This window comes from Triturus cristatus, chromosome 2_1 (assembly GCF_964204655.1).
Source record: "Triturus cristatus chromosome 2_1, aTriCri1.1, whole genome shotgun sequence".
In the NCBI taxonomy this organism is placed as follows: Eukaryota; Metazoa; Chordata; class Amphibia; order Caudata; family Salamandridae; genus Triturus; species Triturus cristatus.
The window spans coordinates 324891263-324916383 of record NC_140581.1 but is presented as its reverse complement, the minus strand read 5'-3'; positions in this window follow the sequence as shown (position 1 = coordinate 324916383).

The window sequence follows — 25121 nt, the reverse complement described above, 5'->3', positions numbered from 1 at the left end:
TGTACCTCTCTTGCCTCTTTCTGCACCCCGCTTGCTTCTTTCTGCACTGCTCTTGCTTTTTTTCTGCACCTCTATTGTTTCTCTCTGCACTTCTTTTCCTTCTTTCTAAACCGCTCTTGTTTCTTTCTGCACCCCACCTGCCTCTTTCTGCACCCTTTTATCCTCTTTATGCACCTCTTTTGCCTCTTTCTATACCTCTCTTGCCCATTTCTGCATCTCACTGCATCTCCTTTGCTTGTTTCTGCTCTTCCTTTGCCTCTTTCTTTACTCCTCTTGCCTCCTTGTGCACCTCTCTTGTTTCTTACTGCACTGCTCTTGCTTCTTTCAGCACCTTTCTTGCAAATTTCTGCACCCCTCTTCTCTCTTTCTGTACCCCTGTTCCTTCTTTCTGCACCTCTTCTGCGTGTTTCTGCACCTCTGCTGCCTCTGTCTAAACTTCTCTTGCCTCTTTCTGCACCTCTGTTGCTTCTTTTTGCTCATCTCTTGCCTCTTTCTGCACCCCTCTTCCAATTTTCTGCACCTCTGCTCCTTTTTTCTACACTTCTTTTGTTTCTTTCTGTACCTCTCTTGCTTCTTTCTGCACCCCCTTGCCTCTTTTTCCACCCATCTTCCCTCTTTCTGCACCCCTGTTTCCTCTTTCTGCACCCTTCTTCCCTTCTTGTGCACCTCTCTAGCTTCTGTATGCACCGCTCTTGCTTCGTTCTGCACCCCTCTGGCCTCTTTCTGTATCTCTTTTGTTTGTTTCTGTTCTTCTTTCGCCTCTTTCTTTACCCCTTTTGCCTCCTAGTTCACCTCTCTTGTTTCTTACTGCACTGCTCTTGCTTCTTTCTGCACCTCTATAACACATTTCTGTACCCCTCTTGTCTCGTTCGACACCCCTCTTTTCTCTTTCTGCACCTCTATTCCTTCTGCACTTTTGTTTATTTCTATAGCCCTCATGCTTCTTTCTATACCCCCTTGCCTCTTTCTCCACCCCTCTTCCCACTTTTTGCACCACTGTTGCCTCTTTCTGCACCTCTGTTCCTTCTTTCTGTACTTCTTTTGTTTCTTTCTGCACATCCCTTGCTTCTTCTGCACCCCTCTTCCCTCTTTTTGCACCTCTGTTCCTTGTTTCTGCACTTTTTTTGTTTCTTTCTGTACCCTTCTTTCCTTTATTGCATCCCTCTTGCCTCTTTCTGCAGTTCTCTTGTCATTTTCTGCACCTCTCTTGCCCCTTTCCTCACCTCACTTGCCTCCTTTTTCACTTCTTTTGCTTCCTTCTACACCGCTGTTACTTCTTTCAACAATTCTCTTGCTTGTTTCTGTACCTCTCTTACATCCTTATGCACCTCTCTTGCCTCTTTTGCATCTCACTTGCTTCTTTCTGCACCCCTCTTGCCTCCTTTTGCACCCTTTTATCTTCTTTATGCACCTCTCTTGTCTCTTTCTGTACCTCTCTTGCCTCTTTCTGCACCCCGCCTGCTTCTTTCTGCATTGCTCTTGCTTTTTTCTGCACCTCTGTTGTTTCTCTCTGCACTTCTCTTCCTTCTTTCTAAACCGCTCTTGCTTCTTTCTGCACCCCACTTGCCTCTTTCTGCACCCTTTTAGCCTCTTTATGCACCTCTTTTGCCTCTTTCTATACGTCTCTTGCCTCTTTCTGCACCCCTACAGCCTCTCTCTGCATCTCCTTTGCTTGTTTCTGCTCTTCCTTTGCCTCTTTCTTTACTCCTCTTGCCTCCTTGTGCACCTCTCTTGTTTCTTACTGCACTGCTCTTGCTTCTTTCAGCACCTTTCTTGCAAATTTCCGCACCCCTCTTCTCTCTTTCTGTACCCCTGTTCCTTCTTTCTGCACCTCTTCTGCGTGTTTCTGCACCTCTGCTGCCTCTGTCTGAACTTCTCTTGCCTCTTTCTGCACCTCTGTTGCTTCTTTTTGCAATTCTCTTGCCTCTTTCTGCACCCCTCTTCCCATGTTCTGCACCTCTGCTCCTTGTTTCTGCACTTCTTTTGTTTCTTTCTGTACCTCTCTTGCTTCTTTCTGCACCCCCTTGCCTCTTTTTCCACCCATCTTCCCTCTTTCTGCACCCCTGTTTCCTCTTTCTGCACCCTTCTTCCCTCCTTGTGCAGCTCCCTTGCCTCTGTATGCACCTCTCTTGCCTAGTTCTGCACCCCTCTGGCCTCTTTCTGTATCTCCTTTGCTTGTTTCTGTTCTTCTTTTGCCTCTTTCTGTACCCCTTTTGCCTCCTTGTTCACCTCTCTTATTTCTTACTGCACTGCTCTTGCTTCTTTCTGCACCTCTATTACCCATGTCTGCACCCCTCTTGTCTCTTTCGACACCCCTCCTTTCTCTTTCTGCACCTCTGTTCCTTCTGCACTTCTTTTGTTTATTTCTATAGCCCTCATGCTTCTTTCTATACACCCTTGCCTCTTTCTCCACCCCTCTTTCCACTTTGTGCACCACTGTTGCCTCTTTCTGCACCTCTGTTCCTTCTTTCTGTACTTCTTTTGTTTCTTTCTGCACATCCCTTGCTTCTTCGGCACCCCTTGTGCCTCTTTCTGCACCCCTCTTCCCTCTTTTTGCACCTCTGTTCCTTGTTTCTGCACTTTTTTTGTTTCTTTCTGTACCCTTCTTTCCTTTATTGCATCCCTCTTGCCTCTTTCTGCAGTTCTCTTGTCATTTTCTGCACCTCTCTTGCCCCTTTCCTCACCTCACTTACCTCCTTTTTCACTTCTTTTGCTTGTTTCTGTACCTCTCTTACATCTTTATGCACCTCTCTTGCCTCTTTTGCATCTCACTTGCTTCTTTCTGCACCCCTCTTGCCTCTTTTTGCACCCTTCTTTCTATATCTCTCTTGCTTCTTTCTGCACCCCACTTGCCTCTTTCTGCACCCATCGTCCCTCTTTGTGCACCTGTCTTGCCTCTTTCAGCACCCTCTTTTCTCTTTTTGCACCCCTGTTCCCTCTTTCTGTACCTCTTCTGTGTGTTTCTGCACCTCTGCTGCCTCTTTCTGAACTTCTCTTGCCTTTCTGCACCTCTGTTGCTTCTTTCTGCACTTCACTTGCTTGCTTCTTTCTGCACCCATATTCCCTCTTTCTGCAACTCTGTTGCTTCTTTCTGTACTTCTCTTCCTTCTTTCTGTACCTCTATTGCTTCTTTCTGCACCACTCTTGAATCTTTCTGCACCCTTCTTACTTTCTTTTTCACCTCTGTTGGTACTTTCCTCACCCCTGTTCCCTCGTTCTACATCTCTATTTCTTCTCTCTGTACTTTTCTTCCTTCCTTCTGCACCCCTTGTGCCTCTTTCTGCACCCCTTGTGCCTCTTTTTGTGTCCCTCTTCTCTCTTTCTGCACCCCTGTTCCCTCTTTCTGCACCTCTTCTGTGTGTTTCTGCACCTCTGCTGCCTCTTTCTGAAATTCTCTTGCCTCTTTCTGTACCTCTGTTGCTTCGTTCTGCACTTCTCTTGGCTCTTTCTGCACCCCTCCTCCTTCTTTCTGCACCTGTATTCCTCCTTTCTGCACTTCTTTTGTTTCTTTCTATAGCTCTCATGCTTCTTTCTCCACCCCTCTTCCCTCTTTCAACACCCCTATTCCCTCTTTCTGCACCCCTCGTCCCTTTTTGCACCTCTGTTCCTTTTTCCTGCACCCTTCTTCTCTTTTTTGCATCCCTCTTGCCTCTTTCTGCACCTCACTTGCCTCTCTCTGCACTTCTCTTGCTTCCTTCTACACCTCTCTTCAATCTTTCAGCAATTCTCTTGCTTCTTTCTACACCTCTGTTGATTCTTTCAGCAATTTTCTTGCTTGTTTCTGTACCTCTCTTATGTCTTTATGCACCTCTCTTGTCGCTTTCTGCCCCTCACATGCTTGTTTCTACATCCCTCTTGTCTCTTTCTGTACCCTTCTTTCCTCTTTCTGCACTCCTCTTGCCTCTTTCGGCACCCCTCTTCTCTCTTTCTGCACTCCTCTTGCCTCTTTCTGCACCACTTCTGCGTGTTTCTACACATATGCTGCCTCTTTCTGAACTTCGTTTGCCTCTTTCTGCACCTCTGTTGCTTCTTTCTGCACTTCCCTTGCCTCTTTCTCCATCCCTCTTCCCACTTTGTGTACCACTGTTGCCTCTTTCTGCACCTCTGTTCCTTCTTTCTGCACTTCTTTTGTTTCTTTTCTGCACATTCCTTGCTTCTTCTGCACCCCTTGTGCCTCTTTCTGCACCCCTCTTGCCTCATTTTGCACCTCCGTTCCTTCTTTCTGCACTTTTTTGTTTCTTTCTGTACACTTCTTTCCTTTTTTGCATCCCTTTTGCCTCTTTCTGCACCTCTCTTGCCTCTTTACTCACTTCACTTGCCTCACTTGCCTCCTTTTTCACTCTTGCTTCCTTCTACACCTCTGTTGCTTCTTTCAGCAATTCTCTTGTTTGTTTCTGTACCTCTCTTACATCTTTATGTACCCCTCTTGCCTCTTTCTGGATCTCACTTGCTTATTTCTGCACCCCTTTTGCCTCTTTTTGCACCCTTCTTTCTTCTTTCTGCACCTCTATTGCTTTTTTTGGTACCATTCGAACCTTTTTTGCATACCTCCTGCCTAATTTTGCAGTTCGCTTTTAATTTTCTGCACCTCATTTGCTTCTTTCTGCACCTCATGTGCCTCTTTCTGCACTTCTCTTGCTTCTTTCTACACCTCTGTTGCTTCTTTCAGCAATCCTCTTGCCTCTTTCTGCACTTCTCTTGCTTGTTTCTGCACCTCTCTTGCATCTTTCTTGTAGGAGAGTAGGATCTGCTTCACATGGGTACCCCCACTTTTTGCTGGTGTTTCACTGTTTTTCGACCTTAGTCTGGCTGTGGCCCTGCTAATCAGGACCCCAGCCTAGCGGCTTCCTCTCTAAAATGTTTTCCATGTACATTAGGTACATCTATAATTGGATTCTGGAGTGCCTTATAAGTCCCTAGTATATGGTATACTATGTACCCAGGGCATAGGTACCTCAGAGGCCTACCAGGGGCTGAAGCATGTATTATACCACCCCTGGGAAGCACTCCAAAATGACACCACAGGTCTGCTACTGCAGCCTGGGTAAGGAGGTGCCTGCACCCCTTACTTTGGTATAGGCTACCTATATCACTACCATTGCACACATATAAAACCTATAAGTCACTCCTATTGCAGGCCTTAACAATCCTGAAGGCAGAGTGCTTGGTTTTTATGTGAGAGGGTGCCCCTGCAAGAGCAGAGCCCCTCTGCAGCGTTCGGAGTACCTCCTCTGATGCTGTTTGTGGTGCAGCCTGACCATATACTCTTAAGTGCATTATAACCTCGTGGTAAATGCTAACGTTGGACTGGCTGCACGGAAACATGTCGTGTTTGGTGTCAAACACTTTGGAATACTAGCCCCCCGCCAGTTCTGGCAGCGGGGGTAGCATTCCACCCTTCTAGAGGCAGAGACATGTTCACACTGGACTACCCGGTAAAGACTTTCTAAAGCCCTGGCATCACAAAATGGATGCCACTGCCACAGACACAGGTCTGGCCTCCTGCTGCTGACCGAAACTCCGGCAGGGGAGGCCTGGACAATAGGTTTCCTGTCCCAGGCAGGTGTAACCACCTCCCCAGACAGGCAGATGTATATTGGGGCTGGGTGGGAGCACTCTGGTGCTTTGAAGTCCTGCACTGGGGACACACTTGGTGTCCCTGTTGTGAGAAGTTGACCTGGCATATGCTGATCACTAGTTAAAGTGGCCACCTTGCACCAGTCCAATTCGACTCTTATGGTAGATAGGTTTAAGACAACCTTTTAAAGAAAGGTATCCTAGTGGTAGCTGTGGAGAGCAGCCTTCAGGCTAAGTCTCTGAGGAATGTAAAGCAGCTTGTTTTACCTTATAATCTCTTGAATTACAAAATGAAAGGACACCACACGGGTATATATATAAAATATATATGTATTTATTTCTAGACACACTCTACTAATCTCTTTATGAGATTAGAAGTCAGGAACATATGCACAAATCAATGTTTCACAACAAATTAAGCACTTATATGGCTGGGGCCCTAGGGGCGTACCAGACCATATACTAAAAAAGAGGTGTAAGAAGAACGACTTGAGAAGGGAGAAGGCCTATAGTCTTCAGAAGCGCTGCGGCCTCACTAATCCACCCAAGGCAGGTAAGTAAAGGACCCACGGTTTTAATCTCTAGAACGGAGAAGGGGCTCCAGGCTCTCCTAAACGCTTTTAATATTTTTATGTCGGATAGAGACTTAATGGTCAATAATGCCAAATCATATATTATGCATGTTGGCCGTCAACCAAAAAAGAATTTTGTTTTTAAACTAGATGACGCTTTAATCCCCACTACACAATCATTTTCATATCTTGGTGTCTTATTTGACTCCAAGCTTAGTTGGGGTCCTCATCTGGCTAAAAAAAAGGGAGAAATGTTAAGGGCAAAGGCCTCTATTTTTAATTTTGCTACAAAATTGGGGAAGAAGCCAACTAATGCAATGATTAAACTTTATAATGCTAAATCAGTAGCTACCGCTGTATACAGTAGCGAATTATGGGGTTACGTAAATGGAGAACACTTACAGGCCGCAGAAAATAATTTTCTTAAACGTCTACTTTGCGTTCCCAGTAGTACACCGAATATGGCAGTGCATGAAGAATTGGGGATAAAGTATTTATGTGATATATTTGCCCTAAGGCCACTGATCTGTTGGGTAAATCTGTGGTTAAACAAAGATACACCGCTTACCCATCTAATTGTGAAAGACCTTGTATCCCAGGATAACTCAATGTGCGTCCCCTGGCTGAAATATTTGAAATCTTGCTTTTTCAGGCTTGGCCGTCTGAATCTGTTTGAAAACCCAGGCGTGATTGTAAAGGGGGCCGTGGTTGCAACTAAGCAAGCTTTTTTTATGGATAGGGTGGCCCAAAGAGAAGGGGTGGAGCTTATGAAACCCAGTATCAGAAAATACGTGACTCTTAAAACCTGTGATACAATGGCACCGTATTTAATGGACAGTTTCACTTCGCATGAAACATTTTTACTGACAAGGTTCAGGCTCAATATTTTTCACCACCTTTAAATCAGACCAAAACTAGATATTTTTAATAAGACTGCTGCTCCCTGTGGCTGCGACGGATTGTCTCCACAGGATATGCTGCATTTTATATTTTTATGTAAATTTTATGAATACCCGCGTAGACGTTATCTTGTTGCCCTTTTAAAAAAACTTAATTTTAATCAAATTAGACCAGCCCTTGTGTATCTTCAGCTCCAGTATAGTGATAGTGTTTTACATGTAATAGAATATTTAAAATTAACTGTCAAAATGAGAAATTGTCTGGATCAATGACGTTCCACTGTTCAGTTTATGATCAGTTTATCCTCTGGAAGATTTTTTAAAAATACCTACCAAACCTGACATTATTTGCACTTTACTCTTAATCTGTTATTTGCCTCATGTACTATGAATGTTTTTTAAGTATGATTAATGTTAATATTTAATGTGTTGTATATGTGTACTTTTATGGTGTGAAATAATACCGAAATAAAGTCTCGATTGATTGATTGATTGATTGACCCACGGGAGACACATGCAGTGTGAGAACACAGCTGCGGATCCCAATAGACTTCAATGGAGCAAGTCGCGGTTGGAATTGTAAAGTTTTAGGGTACTTCGGGAAAGTCTACAAGCAAGTCTGAAAAATGCACCTGCCACTTTTCAGAGGTTGGTGAACAAAGTTCTGACAGGTATGGAAACGTATTGCTCAGCTTATCTAAATGATATTGCGGTCTTTAGTTCTACCTGGCCGGATCACCTGGTCGACCTCAGCCCCAGCCTCTCTGTTCTCTCTAAACAACTTGGAGTGCATATTAGATGCACTAGTGATTGGATACTGTGGTACCTTATGAGCCCCTAGTATATGGTACCTTAGGTACCAAGGGCATAGGTACTTCACAGGCCTACCAGGGGCTGAAGCATGTATTTTGCCACCCCTGGGAGGCAGACTAAATCTGACACCACAGGCCTGCTACTGCAGCCTGGGTAAGGTAGTGTTAGCACTCCTCACTGAGGTATAGGTTCCTATATCTCACCTTACACACACATATAAACCTATCAGTCACCCCTAAGGCAGGCCCTATCAATCCTGAGGGCAGGGTGCTTGGTTTACAACGTGAGGGGGTGCCTCTGCATGAGCAGGGCCCCTTTGCAGCTGGCAGAGTCTATTCTCTGTGGCTGTTTGTGGATGCGGTTAAACCATAGTCTCTTAAGTGCATTATAACCTACCGGTAAATGCTAACTTTGGAATGACTGCATCAAAACATGTCGTGTTTGGCGTCAAACAACTTGGAATCAAACCCCCACACCAGTAACTGGTGTGGGAGTATGATCACACCCTTCTAGAAGGGAAGACATGTACCTACTGTGAAAATACGGTAGAAATCTGAAAGAGCCCTGGCATCACAAAATGGATGCCACCAGCACAGACACTGGGCTGCCCTCCTGTTGCTGACTGTCACTCGCAGTGGAGGAGGCCCAACAATAGGCATCCTTTCACAGGGAGGTGTAACCACCTTCCAAACAGGATTTAGTGTATTGGGGCTGGGTGGGTGCACTCCTAGAGTGCTTTGAAGTCCTGCACTGGGGGAGCAGTAGGCTCCTCTGTGCATATGCCAGCTCAAACAGGTTTAGGGTCTACCTGCCCCTGCTCTGTCGTGAAACTGGACAAAGGGAATTGGGTGTAACCACCCACTCCCCTGACCCTCCCATAGGAGTGGTCATAGAGCTAGTCCCTCCCTTTCCTTTAGTATAAGTTAGGGAACCCTTGCCATTGCAAACTAGATATCCCTGGATTATGCTCAACAAGAAGAATCCTGGCCCTTCGACGTTCCACTACCTTTGGAAGACTGAAGAATCTCCCTTGTAGTCAAGGAGTGACTCCCCTGCTTGGCCACTCACCAAAAACTTTAATCAATGGTCGCAAACTTTCCCGCTCCCCCTGGAGTCCGAAGTCCCTGCAGCCCTGGAAGTGGATTTCCTGACTTCTCGACAGCAATTGTGAGTCCCCAGCAAACCTGAGGCGAGTGGACCCCACGAGTGACGAGGAACAGCAATACCCGGGTACCGTGCACTATTGTCGAGTGCAACCCCTTCACGACGTTCTACGAACTTGTGCCTTGGACCACGTGTGGTCCAAGCCTCCAGCATGTATTCCCTCAAAGAGGCTTACCTCGTCCCGTGTGACCCTGGGCTCCTGTGAAGCGAATCCTCATGAGGAGTCTTTGCGATCCCTTGCCAGCTGGCTTGTGGGTCCCCTGAAGACTTTCTGATCAAACCAAAGGGCTCCCCTGGTTGCTTCAGGCCTGCCCTGACTTACCCTCGCTGGGTGAGTCCCTCAGACCTTGCTGGTCTGCACCGCTGACTTTTTTCTCTTTCCACAAGACTTGCTGTTGCTAAGGCTTGTTGGCTCCAATCCGGTTGTCGACACCTCAGTAAGCTGCAGACTTTGAGGATACTTAGAATCCAGCTCCTGGTTGTCGTCAACACCTCCTGGACCTCGTGGCTGAAGAGTCAAAACATCCTTGATCACCTGAAATCACTCGACTTCCGTGGGCATCCATCTTCCTGGCCCCGGGTCACTGGCAAGTGACTGTGAACACTGTCCCTTCTGCTTTCAGGTCTTCTTCATCCTGAATCCAGCCTTGGATTCCACCGGACACTTCTGCAGGCTTCATAAGCAGCAAAACTTCTTCAGGTTTCCATTGAAAACGACGCGACCCGACACCAAAAGACACCTATGCACCCGGCTTCCCTGGGTGAGGTATCTCGTGCACTCCGGTGCTCCAGTGGGTGTTGGCCCTCAAACTACTTACCTTGTAAGTGGCTTGCTTGTAGGCTCTCTAGAAGTACCCTAAAACTTTAAAATTCCAACCGCGACTTGCTCCGTTGAAATCAATAGGGAACCCGCGGCTGTGTTATCACACTGCACGCGTCTCCCGTGGGTCCTTTACTTACCTGCCATGGGTGGATTAGTGAGGCCCCAGCGATTCTACAGGCCCTAGGCCTTGTCCCCTTGCAAGTCGACATTCCTAAACCTCTTTTTTAGTATATGGTCTGGTACGCCCCTAGGGCCCCAGCCATATTTGTGCTTAACTTATTGTGAAACGTTGATATTTGCATATGTTCCTGACTTCTAATCTCATAAAGAGATTAGTAGAGTGTGTCTAGTAATAAATACATATATATTTGATATATATACCTGTGCGGTGTCCTTTCATTTTGTAATTCAAGAGATTATAAGGTAAAACAAGCTGCTTTACATCCCTCTTAGACTTAGCCTGAAGGCTGCTCTCCACAGCTACCACTAGGATAGCTTTCTTTAAAAGGTTGTCTTAAACCTATCTACCATAAGAGTTGAATTGGACTGGTGCAAGGTGGCCACTATAACTAGTGACCAGCATATGCCAGGCCAACTTCTCACATTGGTGGGCAGCGTGTGGGATTCCAGCTTGCCATTGTTTTACCAGAAAATCTCTATTTGAATTACTAACTGAAAACCACTAAAAGTACTCAAGGTACATATAAAAGTCAAGCTTAGTATCAATAAGTTCTACTGAACTTAGAGCTGTGAGTGAAGGGATAGCACACCCTTGCTCCAGCTCAAGCTAGGATCAGTAGGCCACAAACTAGTGTAGGTAGTACAATACTGCACAACACTAGAATGTCCTCAAGGGATGGAGCCAGTGGGTCCACCCAGCCTCAGTAGAAGGACATGACCTTCTTTGACTTGAAGGCCATGTGTGTTGCAAGACACCTGAAGCTAGGACAGAGTCCCTCCACACTAGGCCTGATAGATCTGCTGACAGCAGATGATCTGAGGTTGGCTCTAGGAGCTAACAGATCTGAATCAGGGAGTGGGTGAATTACAGTGTCTGGATCAGATGATGAAAATCAAGATGACTAGGACTCTGTGGTTGAAGGGCCAGACCCACATGGGTCTGAACAGGGCAGAGGAATTCTCCCTAAGAGAACTGACAGAGTGGAGGAGAGGCCTAAGTCCCTTTCTAGGGACTCTGACCACTCATATCACTCTGACAGAGAATATGTCCATCAGAGGAGCTCATACTTTAATAGACGAGAAACCTCCACTGAAAGAATGTACACACTGCTGCAGTATGAGGAAGCAAGGTTTGCCCTTAAGGACTAGCTGTTGGCATTAGATAAAGAAGCCATTGAGCTCCAGAGAGCTTCTAGAAAAGAGGGGTTAGAACCCCCTGGTGGCAGCAACAGTGTCCCTAGAGTCAGAGATTACATTCCAGACCATAGAAACCTGTCCAAGGTTGTTCCTCCCTACCAGAGTGGGGATGATATCCACAAATGGATAACTGCTATGGAGAGGGCCTGTATCGTACAACAGGTCCCCCTGAAACAGTGGGCAGCAATCTTGTGGCTCTCCTTTTCAGATAAAGGTAGAGACAAGCTCCTCACTGTTAGAGAGGAGGATGCTGATGACTATGAAGTCCTGAAAAGTGCATTAATAGATGGGTTTGTCTTAACCACAGGGCAGTACAGGTTGAAGTTCAGAGACACCCAGAAAGTACAGAATGAGGACTGGACAGACTTTGTTGATTGTGCAACCAAGGCTCTGGAGTGTTGGCTGGTTGGTAGTAGAGTTACTGATTTTAAGGGATTGTATAATCCTATGATGAGAGAACAGATCCTTAATAATTGCCAAAACCAGTTGTTGCATCAATACTTGGTGGACTCTGATCTGACCTCTGCCCAAGAATTGGGAAAGAAGGCAGACAAATGGGTCAGAACCAGGGTGAGGCAGAAATCCCAGAACCAAGGCGGTGACACCAAGAAGCAAGATCCTAAAGGCTCTGAGAAAGGTGAGGATAAGGCAAAAGACCAGAAGTCTTCACAAGGGCCCCAAAAATCTGCATCTGGTGGGGATTCACAGTCTACAAAGGGAAAAGGCCAAAAGAAGCCCTGGTGCAAATTCTGTAAACAGAAAGGGCAGCTAAGGCAACTGTGACCCCTAGTGCAGCTACTGGTGGAGGTGGTAATCAGAATAGGGGTGTAGTAGGTGTGAGAAGGTGGCCTGATATATGCTGTCCACTAGTTCCAGTGGGCACCCTGTATCAGTCCAAACAACCCCTTATGGTGATAGGTTAAAGACAACTTTAAGTGAAAGCTATCCTAGTGGTAGCTATGGAGAGCAGCCTTCAGGCTAAGTCTTGAAGGAATGTAAAGCAGCTTTTTTTACCAGTCTATAATCTCTCGAATGATCAAATGAAAAGACAACCACACCAGGTATATATTCAAAATATATGTATTTAAGATAAATCACACCCCTCTAGTTTCTTTATGAGACTGGAGTTCGAAGTACTTCAGTTACAAGTGTTTAAACTTCAGTAAAAGCACACATACACGTTTGGGCCCTAGGGGCGTACCAAACCATATACTAAAATAGTGGTATAAGAACCACGACTGAGATAGGCAAGGTGCCTATCACCTCTAGAATCGCTGGGACCCCAAGGAACCATCCAAGGTAGGGACGTCGGGGACCCACGGGAGCCGTATGCAGTGTGGAAACACAACTTTGGGTTCCAATTACTTTCTATGGGGAATGTCGCGGTTGGAATTTTAAAGATTAGGGACACTTCAAATCGAACTAGGACCAAACCCTTTTGGACGTAGACAGTTCTAGGGCTAGCACCCTCAAGAGTACCGGAGTACTTGAGTTACCTCACCCAGGGAAGCCGGGTGCATAGGTGTCTTTTGGTGTCGGGTCGCGTCGTCGATTCCAATGGAAGCCTGCAAAGAACTGCTGCTGCCGAGAAGAGGAGAAGTGTCCGGAGAGATCCAAGCCTGGATCTAGGATGTGAGGAACCTGAAAGCAGAGGAGACAGAGTCTGGGTCACTTGCCAGTGACCTAGGGCAGGATGGACCAATGCCCACAGAAGTCGGGTGCTTCAGGTGAGTTGTCGAGTGTCTTGATTCTTCAACGAAGTTCACGAGCCAGATTCGAGCTGTCCCACGAAGTCTGTCGAGTGCTGCAGTGTCGGTGACCAGGAAGGACCCAAGAAGCCTTGGCAACGGCAAGTCTCAGGACATCAGAGAAAGGACTGCGGTGCAGACCAGCAAGGTCTGATGGACTCACCCAGCGAGGGTAAGTAAGCACAAGTCTGGAGCAACCAGAAAAGCACAAGTAGAAGTGGAGTTGCCTTCGTGGGGACCTGCTAGCCAACGGGCTAGTGATCGCGAAGGAGCCTCGAGCAGTCGCACTTGGAGCTGGCCCACGGGTCACTCGTGGAGTGGAGGCCAACAATCTTCGGTGCAGGAGGTGCTCAAGGCTGGGGCTACTCAGAGCCCAAAGCACAACTTCAAGGATGACCAGGAAGGTGTTGTTGCTGCAAAAGTTCACGGTGTCCAGGGGTCACGGTTCCACGTTACCCACGATAGCCATGGGCCTCAGCTTTGCTCGGGGAAGTCTGGAAATCCACCTCTAGTGATGCAGAGACTTTGGCGTCCGGCAGGAGCTTCAGTAATGCAGACCAGTTAGTTGCTTCTTTGGTGCCTGCCAAGCAGGGGAGTCACTCCTTTACCCCAAGGGAGATTTCTTCCGTCTTCTAGTCGTGATAGAAAGTCGAACGTCCAGGATATATGTTTCAGAGGTTCGTGCAGGGTAATCAAAAGTCCTAGGGACGGGGTTCCTACACTTATACTAAGTTTAGGGGATGGACTACCTCTAAGGCTCCACTTATGGGTGGGCCTGGGGTGGGGGTGGTTACACCCCTTCCCCTTTTGTCCAGTTTCGCGCCAGAGCAAGGGCTGAGTGCCCCTGCAACCAGTTTGAACCGGGCTATGCACAGGGACACCTTGTGTGCCCCAGGCAGTGTCTCAAAAGCATTCACTGAATGCACCCAGCCTGCCCCAATACACATCAGCCTGTCTGGGGAGGTGGTTACACCTCCCTGTGACAGGAAAACTATTGTCCAGGCCACCCCTGCCGGAGTTTCCCCAGCAGCAGGAAGCCAGACCTGTGTCTGTGGCAGTGGCATCCATTTTGTGATGCCAGAGCTTTGAAAGGATTTAACCGGGTTTAGTCAGTGTAAACCTTTCTCTCCCTCTAGAAGGGTGGAATGCTACCCCCGCCGCCATAACTGGTGGGGGGGGGGGGTAGTATTCCAAAGCATTTGACACCAAACACAACATGTTTTGATGCAGCCATTCCAAAGTTGGCATTTACCGCAAGGTTATTATGCACTTAAGAGTATATGGTATGGCTGTATCGCAGAACAGGCATAAGGAAGTATTTCTGAATGCTGCAGAGGGGCTCAACTCATGCTTGGGCACCCTCTCACATGAAACCAAGCACTCTGCCTTCAGGATTGTCAAGGTCTGACATAGGAGTGGCTTATAGGTTTATATGTGTCTGTATAAGGTAGTGATATAGGTAGCCTATACCACAGTAAGGGGTGCAAGCACACCCTTACCCAGCTTGCAGTAGCAGATCTGTGGTGTCATTTTGGAGTGCTTCCCAGGGGTGGCATAATACATGCTGCAGCCCCTGGTAGGCCTCTGAGGTACCTATGCCCTAGGTACGGTGTTTAGCCAAAATATCGAGTTTTAAATTTCGACCTACAATAATATCGTGTTTTTAATATCGTAGGTACAGAATATCGAAGTCAAGAATATCGACGGACAGAATATCGATCCCAAGGTAAGTAATATCGAAGTTAATAATATCGAGGTAATTAATTTCGATGTAAGTAATATCGTAAGTAAAAATTTCGATGTCAATATTATCGATATTTATTTAGTGTAATGTCATTTAATATGTATTTTATTTGTATGTTAAAGATAATTGTAATGTATTTTAATACATTTAAAAATAAATGTTTAGAGATTAATAATTATTTTAAATTTAATTTAGCGTTTTAGTATCAGAGCGGGTTGTGGGTTTATAGGGGAATAGGGTGGGAAGTAATTTAATTATAATTAATGAATTAATATGTGTTGTTTAATTGGTATGTATGATTAATTAATTGGTATTAATTAATAATTGTTAATTAATTGATTAATTAATTGTTAATTAATTATTAATTGTAAAAATATTTTATTAATTGGTTAATTATATACATTATAATTAGTTTATTATTAATATTTATTTATTGTTATTGTTAATTAATTAATTGGTGATTTAATTTTATTAAGTGATTAATTGATAATTAAATTAATTATGTGAATTTTTATGTGTAGTGGGTTGTGGGTTTATAGGGAAATCTGGTGGGAAGTAATTTAATTATAATTAATGAATTAATATGTATTGTTTAATTGGTATGTATGATTAATTAATTGGTAATTAATTAATAATTGGTAATTAATGTGATTAATAGATTAATTAATTGTTAATTAATTATTAATTGTAAAATATTTTATTATTTGGTTAATTATATACATTATAATTAGTTTATTAATAATATTTATTTATTGTTATGGTTAATTAATCAATTGTTAATTAGTAATTAATTGGTGATTTAATTTTATTAAGTGATTAATTCATAATTAAATTAATTATGTGAATTTTTATGTGTAGTGGGTTGTGGGTTTATAGGGGAATAGGGTGGGATGTAATTAAAATAAAATAAATAATGATATATTTTATTTATTTGTAATTAATATTAATTAATTGTTATTAGTTAGTTAAATATAGTAAATATAAATAATTTAATATTGTATTTTATTTGTTGTTATTGCTAATTAATGTATTGTTAATTAATAATTAATAGGTGAATATTTGTAATTTCGTAGTTAATATGTATTAATTAGTCAATTAATAACTATATTAATTATAAAGAATGTATTATTAATTGCAAATAAGAGAGAAATTGATATATAAATCTATTGTGTATTTTGTATGTGTAGTGTGTTGTGTGTCAAAGGGGGAATAGTGTGGGATGAAATTTAAATTTATTTATTTAAATATTTATTTTACATAATTGGTATTTAATAATATTTTTTGTTTTAAAACATTGTTAACATGCACTTTTTGTATAAGAAATTATTGAATTGGTTATAATGTTCATAGAATCACTATGCTATCTAGTGCTTTCACAACTGTTTTACTATCTGGAGTGGGAATAGTAATTTTTACCCCTACGCTATCCAGCGCTTTCCCTACTGTTGCACTCTCTGGAGTTGGAATAGTAATTTTTACCCCTACGCTATCCAGCGCTTTCCCTACTGTTGCACTCTTTGGAGTTGGAATAGTAATTTTTACCCCTACGCTATCCAACCTTTTCTCTACTGTTGCACTGTCTGGAGTGGGAATAGTAATTTTTACCCTTACGCTATCCAACACTTTCCCTACTATTGCACTCTCTGGAGTGGGAATAGTAAATTTTACCCTTACGCTATCCAACACTTTCCCTACTATTGCACTCTCTGGAGTTGGAATAGTAATTTTTACCCCTACGCTATCCAAAGTTTTCCCTACTGTTGCACTCTTTGGAGTTGGAATAGTTATTTGTACCCCTACGCTATCCAACGTTTTCCCTACTGTTGCACTGTCTGGAGTGGGAATAGTAATTTTTACCCTTACGCTATCCAACACTTTCCCTACTATTGCACTCTCTGGAGTGGGAATAGTAATTTTTACCATTACGCTATCCAACACTTTCCCTACTATTGCACTCTCTGGAGTTGGAATAGTAATTTTTACCCCTGCGCTATCCAACGCTTTCCCTACTGTTGCACTCTTTGGAGTTGGAATAGTAATTTTTACCCCTACGCTATCCAATGTTTTCTCTACTGTTGCACTCTCGGGAGTTGGAATAGTTATTTTTACCCCTACGCTATCCAACATTTTCCTTACTGTTGTTTTTGTTGAAGTTGGACTAGTAGTTTTATTGTGTCTGATATTAAATATGTTTTGTAATATTTTAGATATTGTAATATATAATTAATAATAAAAATTATTAAAATTAAAATTATTGATTATTATTTGCTATATGTAATTATTTAATATTTATTAATGTTATTGTTTTATGTGTATAGATGTATTGGTAATTTAAATAAATATTTAATAATTTATATGTTACAGAAATTATTATTAAAAGTAATTATTAAGTAAGTGTATATATTATATATTATATATATATGTTTAATTAAAGTTTCATTTAATTATATATATTTATTATAAATTTTACATATTATAAAATATATTTAATTATGTTTCTTTGATTTATAAGTATTATTTGGTTTATTTTACATATATTTTTAAACTAAAAAAAAACCGATATTTTTGAATTACGATATTTTTGACATCGATATTAAATTATCAATATTTTTGTACTTACCATGTTGTAGATAGGATGTCGATATTCTTGACCACGATATTTTTGTTGCGATATTTTTGTAGGTCGAATTTTTGTCTTTCGAAATTATGTCATACAATCCTAGGTACATAGTATACCGTATACTAGGGGCTTATAAGGCACTCCAGAATCCAATTAGATATGTACTTAATGTACATGGAAACCATTTTAGAGAGGAAGCAGCTAGGCTGTGGTCCTGATTAGCAGGGCCACAGCCAGACTAAAGTCGAAAAACAGTGACACACCAGCAAAAAGTGGGGGTACCCATGTGAAGCAGATCCTACTCTCCTACAGTAGGGTTGACCCTGGGTTCTGAAGTGGACTCTGGCCTAGTCAGAGTACCCACACAGGCATTGCTGGTTTATGATGGAGACATTGATATGTCCTTTCTAGTGAGCTCCAGTAATCTGGGCAAATACAAACAGCAGCCTGTAATAAATGCAAACAGGCTTTGGCATTCAGGGACACAGGTGCTAGTGTCACCATGGTGGCAGAGGATCTTGTGGACCCTGGGCAGAGCATTCTGGGTGAAATTTACCAGGTTATCAATGCAAGCAATGTCAGGACCAACCATAGTCTGGCAGTTGTGAATTTCTCCTGGGGAGGGGTAACTGACCTCAAGAAGGTAGTCAGTGCAGACCTCCCTGTCGAATGTCTATTGGGCAATGATCTAGAAGCTTCAGCCTGGTTTTGTAGTAGGGTTATGGATTCATGCTGAGATGTTGGGCATACCTGCAGAGGTATTTGCTGAGACCAGGTCACAAGCCAAAATGCATCAAACTGAACCAACTCTGGATCCTGAAAGTATGGACCAGGTGCTACCCAAGAGGAGGAGCAGTAGGGTAAAGGCAGTGCTTTCCCCTCTGTCTCAGATCTCAGATTCCCCTCCTGAGGGAGGAGAAGCAGATCCTGAAGCAGGAACTGCCCCAGAGGGACTTGAGCCTGACCAGGTTGAGTTCTGGGGGCAGGGGGACCTTGCAGAGAAGATCAGAGTAAGGAGCAACAGTGCTGCCGCTCTCTTGAACCCCTCAGACAGCAGGCTGCTGCTGAGGCTGCTGGGAGTGCTAGTGGGTCCCATAAAGTTTATTGGGATGAGTGACTCCTATATTCTGAGGCTAGAGATCCTACCCCTGGAGCCACCAGGAGGTTGGTAATACCTCAGAGGTTTAGGGGGTTCCTCTTGACCCTAGCACATGACATCCCTTTAGCAGGACACTTGGGCCAAAACAAGACCTGAGACAGGCTTGTTCCACATTTTCATTGGCCACATATGTCAGAGAACACCAAGGAGTTTTGCCGCTCCTATGTCACTTGCCCAGCCAGTGGCAAGTCAGGTGGCACAACAAAGGCCCCCCGATACCACTACCTGTGGTGGGGGTACCCTTTGAAAGGGTAGGGATTGACATTGTTGGTCCCCTTGACCCTCCAACAGCATCTGGGCACAGGTTTATCCTGGTGGTAGTGGATCATGCCACCAGGTACCCAGAAGCAATTACCCTCAGGACCACCACAGCCCCTGTGGTGGCAAGAGCCCTCATTGGAGTTTTCTCCAGAGTGGGTTTCCCTAAGAAGGTTATATCTGACAGAGATGCCAACTTCATATCAGGGTATCTAAAAGCAATGTGGAAGGAGTGTGGTGTAAACTACAGTTCACTACTCCCTATCACCCACAATGCAATAGCTTAGTTGAAAGGTTCAACAAAACCCTAAAGGGAATGATTAAAGGGCTCCCAGAAAAGCTTAGGCGAAAATGGGACCTTTTACTTCCCTGCCTTCTGTTTGCATACAGGGAGGTTCCACAGAAGGGGGTTGGCTACAGCCCTTTTGAACTTCTGTTTGGGCATCCTGTAAGAAGTCCATTATATTTGGTGAAGGAGGGCTGGGAGTTACCTCTCAAACCTCCCAAACAGGATGTGATGGACTATGTACTTGGTCTCCGCTCCAGGGTGGCTTAATACATGAATAAGGCAACCAAAAACCTGGAGGCAAGCCAAGAACTACAGAAAACTTGGCATGACCAAAAGGCTGTGCTGACTGTATACCAGCCAGGACAGAAAGTGTGGGTGTTGGAGCCTGTGGCCCCAGCAGCTCTCCAAGACAAGTGGAGTGGCCCCCATACAATTGTTGAGCAAAAGAGAGAAGTCACCTACTTGGTGAATCTTGGAACTCCGAGGAGCCCCCTTAGGGTGCTCCATGTCAACAGATTGAAGCCATATGTTGACAGGGCTGACATGGGCTTGCACATGGCAACTGATGAGGAACAGGAGGAGGAGAGAGACCCTCTCCCTGACCTGCTTTCACAGAACCCTGATGATGGGTCAGTAGATGGTGTTGATTTGGCTAACAGCCTCACTGACTATCAGCAAACTGAATGCAGACATGTTCTGCAGCAGTTCAGACATATGTTTAGCCTGACCCCTAGTCAGACTTCCTGGTGCACCCATGAGGTGGACACTGGAGACAGTCTGGCTGTCAAGAGTAAAATCTACAGGCAATCTACCATGTCAGGGACTGTATCAGGACTGAAGTCCAGAAAATGTTGGAACTAGGTGTGATTGAGCCTTCAGAGAGCCCTTGGGCTAGTCCAGTAGTCCTTGTGCTCAAACCTCATACCCAGGGTGGTAAGAAAGAAATTAGGTTTTGTGTAGACTACAGAGGCCTCAATGCAGTCACCAGGACTGATGCCTATCCAATTCCCAGGGCAGATGAGCTCATTGATACTTTGGCCTCAGCCAAATATCTGAGTATATTTGAACTAACAGCTGGCTACTGGCAAATCAAGTTAGCTGATGATGCCAAGGCCAAAACAGCATTTTCAACCCCTGGTGGGCACTACCACATTGTGGTGATGCCCTTTGGTTTGAAAAATGCACCTGCCACTTTTCAGAGGTTGGTGAGCAAAGTTCTGACAGGTATGGAAACTTATTGCTCAGCTTATCTAGATGATGTTGCTGTCTTTAGTTCCACCTGGCAGGATCACCTGGTCCACCTCAGAAATGTTTTGGAGGCCCTGCAAAAAGCAGGCCTCACTACCAAGGTCACTAAGTGCCAGATAGGGCAGAGTCAGGTTGTGTACCTGGGCCACCTTATAGGTGGAGGCCAGGTTCAACCATTGCAGAGCAAAATCCAGACCATAATGGAATGGGTAGCTCCAACCACCCAGACACAGGTGAGAGCCTTTTTGGGCCTGACTGGGTACTATAGGAGGTTGGTTAAGGGATATGGATCTATAGTGACCCCCTTAAATGATCTTACCTCAAAGAAAATGCCAAAAAAGGTTCAGTGGACAGCTAGCTGTCAAAAGGCATTTGATGACCTAAAGCTGGCCATGTGCACTTCCCCCACCTTACAGAGTCCACACTACACCAACAAGTTAATTGTCCAAACAGATACTTCTGAGCTGGGTGTGGGAGCTGTACTGTCTCAACTGAATGATGAAGGTCAAGACCAGCCAGTAGCTTTTATAAGCAGAAGGTTGACCCCTAGAGAGAAACGTTGGTCAGCTATAGAGAGGAAGGCCTTTGCTGTGGTGTGGGCCCTGAAGAAGCTGAGGCCATACTTGTTTGGCACTCACTTCATAGTTCAGACTGACCACAAGCCCCTCCAATGGCTTAAACAGATGAAAGGTGAAAACACTAAATTGCTAAGGTGGTCCATTTCCCTACAGGGGATGGACTATACAGTGGAACATAGACCTGGGACCCAACATGCCAATGCAGATGGACTCTCAAGGTATTTCCACTTAGAACACGAAGACTCAACTGGTCAAGGTTAGTTTAGAGTCCCTGCGTTTGGGGGAGGGGGGTTGTGTAGGAGAGTAGGATCTGCACTTATGTTGCCCCCACTTTTTTCTGATGTTAACACTGGTTTCTGGATATAGTCTGGCTGGGTCCCTGCTAATTAGGGCCCCAGTCTCTCTGTTCTCTCTAAACAACTTGGAGTGCATATTAGATGCACTAGTGATTGGATACTGTGGTACCTTATGAGCCCCTAGTATATGGTACCTTAGCTACCAAGGGCATAGGTACTTCACAGGCCTACCAGGGGCTGAAGCATGTATTATGCCACCCCTGGGAAGCAGACTAAATCTGACACCACAGGCCCTGCTACTGCAGCCTGGGTGAGGTAGTGTCAGCACTCCTCACAGAGGTATAGGTTCCTACATCTCACCTTACACACACATATAAACCTATCAGTCACCCCTAAGGCAGGCCCTATCAATCCTGAGGGCAGAGTGCTTGGTTTTCGAGTGCTTTGAAGTCCTGCCCTGGGGAGCAGTAGGCTCCTCTGTGCATATGCCAGCTCAAACCGGTTCAGGTGCTACCTGCCCCTGCTCTGGCGCGAAACTGGACAAAGGGAAGTGGGTGTAACCACCCACTCCCCTGACCCTCCCATAGGAGTGGTCATAGAGCTAGTCTCTCCCTTTCCTTTAGTATAAGTTAGGGAACCCTTGCCATTGCAAACTACATATCCCTGGACGACGCTCACCCAGGGAAGCCGGGTGCGTAGGTGTCTTTTGGTGTCGGGTCGCGTCGCTGATTTCTATGGAAGCCAAAGAAGATTTGCTGCTTGCGAAGACTGAAGAAGTGTCCGGTGGACTCCAAGGCTGGATTCAGGATGAAGATGACCTGAAAGCAGAAGGGACAGTGTTCACAGTCACTTTCCAGTGATCCGGGGCCAGGAAGATGGATGCCCACGGACGTCGGGTGATTTCAGGTGATCAAGGGTGTTTTGACTCTTCGCTCACGGGGACCAGGAGGGATCAATGATGACCAGCAGCTGGATTCGGAGTGTCCCACGAGGTCTGCAGCTGACTGAGGTGTCGGCAAATGGATTGGAGCCAACAAGCCTTGGCAACAGCAAGTCTCGTGAAAAGTGAATTAAGTCAATGGTGCAGACCAGCAAGGTCTGAGGGACTCACCCGGCAAGGGTAAGTGAGGGCAGGCCTGAAGCAACCATGGGAGCCCTTTGGTTTGATCAGAAAGTCTTCAGGGGACCCAACGGGCAAGGGAGCATGAAGACGCCTCGTGAGGAAATGCTTCACAGGAGCCCACGGTCACTCAGGATGGGTGAGGCCTCTGATCTTTGGTGCACAACCTGCTGGAGGCGTGGGCCACAAATGGTCCAAAGCATAAGTTCGTAGAATGTCGTGAAGGGGTTGCAATCGACAATAGTGCACGGTATCCGGGTATTGCTGTTCCTTGTCACTCGTGGGGTCCACTCGCCTCAGGTTTGCTGGGGACTCACAATGGCCGGTGAGAAGTCAGGAAATGCACTTCCAGGGCTGCAGGGACTTCGGACTCTGGCGGGAGCAGGAAAGTTTGCGACTGTTGATTCAAAGTTTTGGTGCCTGCCAAGCAGGGGAGTCACTCCTTGACTCCAAGGGAGATTCTTCCATCTTCCAAAGGTAGTGGAACGTCGAAGGACCAGGATTCTTCTTGTAAAGCGCCGTCCGGGGATATCTAACTTGCAATGGCAAGGGTTCCGTATCTTGTACTAAAAGACAGGGAGGGAATAGCTCTATGACCACTCCTATGGGAGGGTCAGGGGAGTGGGTGGTGGTTACACCCATTTCCCTTTGTGCAGTTTTGTGCCAGAGCAGGGACAGGTAGCCCCTGAACCGGTTTGAGCTGGCATATGCACAGAGGAGCCTACTGCTCCCCAAGTGCAGGACTTCAAAGCACTCCAGGAGTGCACCCACCCAGCCCCAATACACTAAATCCTGTCTGGAAGGTGGTGACACCTCCCTGTGACAGGATGCCTATTGTTGTGCCTCCTCCACTGCGAGTTTCAGTCAGCAGCAGGAGGCCAGCCCAGTGTCTGTGCTGGTGGCATCCATTTTGTGATGCCAGGGCTCTTTCAGATTTCTACTGTGTTTCCACAGTGGGTACATGTCGTCCCCTCTAGAAGGGTGAGATCGTACTCCCACACCAGGCACTCCCACACCAGTTACTGGTGTGGTGTGGGGGTATGATTCCAAGTTGTTTGACACCAAACACAACATGTTTTGATGCAGTCATTCCAAAGTTAGCATTTACCGGGAGGTTATAAGGCACTTAAGAGTATATGGTTTAACCGCATCCACAAACAGACACAGAGAATAGACTCTGCCAGCTGCAGAGGGGTCCTGCTCATGCAGAGGCACCCCATCATATTGTAAACCAAGCACCCTGCCCTCAGGATTGATAGGGCCTGCCTTAGGGGTGACTGATAGGTTTATATGTGTGTGTAAGGTGAGATATAGGGAACCTATACCTCAGCGAGGAGTGCTAACACTACCTCACCCAGGCTGCAGTAGCAGGCCTGTGGTGTCAGATTTAGTCTGCTTCCCAGGGGTGGCATAATACATGCTTCAGCCCCTGGTAGGCCTGTGAAGTACCTATGCCCTTGGTACCTAAGGTACCATATACTAGGGGCTCATAAGGTACCACAGTATCCAATCACTAGTGCATCTAATATGTAGTCCAAGTTGTTTAGAGAGAACAGAGAGGCTGGGGCCCTGATTAGTAGGGACCCAGCCAGACTATAGCCAGAAACCAGTGTAAACATCAGAAAAAAAGTGGGGGCAACATAAGTGCAGATCCTACTCTCCTACACCTGTGCATAGTCCAGTTCAAACCGGTTGCAGGGGCTACCTGCCCCTGCTCTAGCGCGAAACTGTAAAAAGGAAATGAGTGTAACCACCCCTCTTTCCAAACCTTCTCAGCTGTGGGTCCCTAGAGTATGTCCAACCCCCAAACTTAGTATAAGTATGGGAACCCAGTCCTTGAGACTTTAGATTACCCTGGACGAAACTCTGCAACATATATCCTGGACCTTCGACTTTCTATTTCAACTAGAAGATGGAAGAAATCTCCCTTGGGATCAAGGAGTGACTCCCCTGCTTGGCAGGCACCAAAGAAGCAACAGTCCGGTTTGCAACACTGAAGCTCTCGCCGGACGCCGAAGTCTTTACATCACCAGAGGTGGATTTCCATACTTCCCCGAGGCTACCCTGAGTCCACAGAACAGCTGAGGCCTGTGGCTATCGTGGGTGATGTGGAAACGTGACCCCTGGACACCATGAACTTTTGCAGCTACATCATCTTCCTGGTCTTCCTCGAAGTTGTGCTTTGGACTCCGAGTAGCCCCAGCCTTGGGCATCTACAGCAGTGAAGATCTCCGGCCTCCACTCCTTGAGTGACCCGTGGGCCAGTTTCCAGTGCGACTGCTCAAGGCTCCTTCGCGATCGCTAGCCCGTTGGCTAGTGGGTCCCCACGAAGGCAACTCCTCTTCTGATTGGGCTTTCCTGGTTGCTCCAGACGTGCCCCGACTTACCCTTGCTGGGTGAGTCCCCCAGACCTTGCTGATCTGCACCGACGTCCTTTTTCTGTTTTCACGTGACTTGCCTTTGCCAAGGCTGTTTGGGTCCAATCTGGTAGCCGAGACCGCAGCACTCGACAGACTTCGTGGGGCAGCTCGAATCCAGCTCCTGGTTGTCATCAACGCCTCCTGGACCTCGTGGCTGAAGAATCAAGACACCCGTCAACTCACCTGAAGCACCCAACATCTGTGGGCATTGGACTATCGTGCCCCTGGTCACTTGTAAGTGGCCCAGACTCTGTCCCCTCTGCTTTCAGGTTCCTTTCATCATCGATCCAGGCTTGGATCTCTCCGGACACTTCTCCTCTTCACGGCAGCAGCACTTCTTTGCCAGCATCCATTGAAAACAGCAACGCGACCCAACACCAAAAGACATCTATGCACCCGGCTTCTCTGGGTGAGGT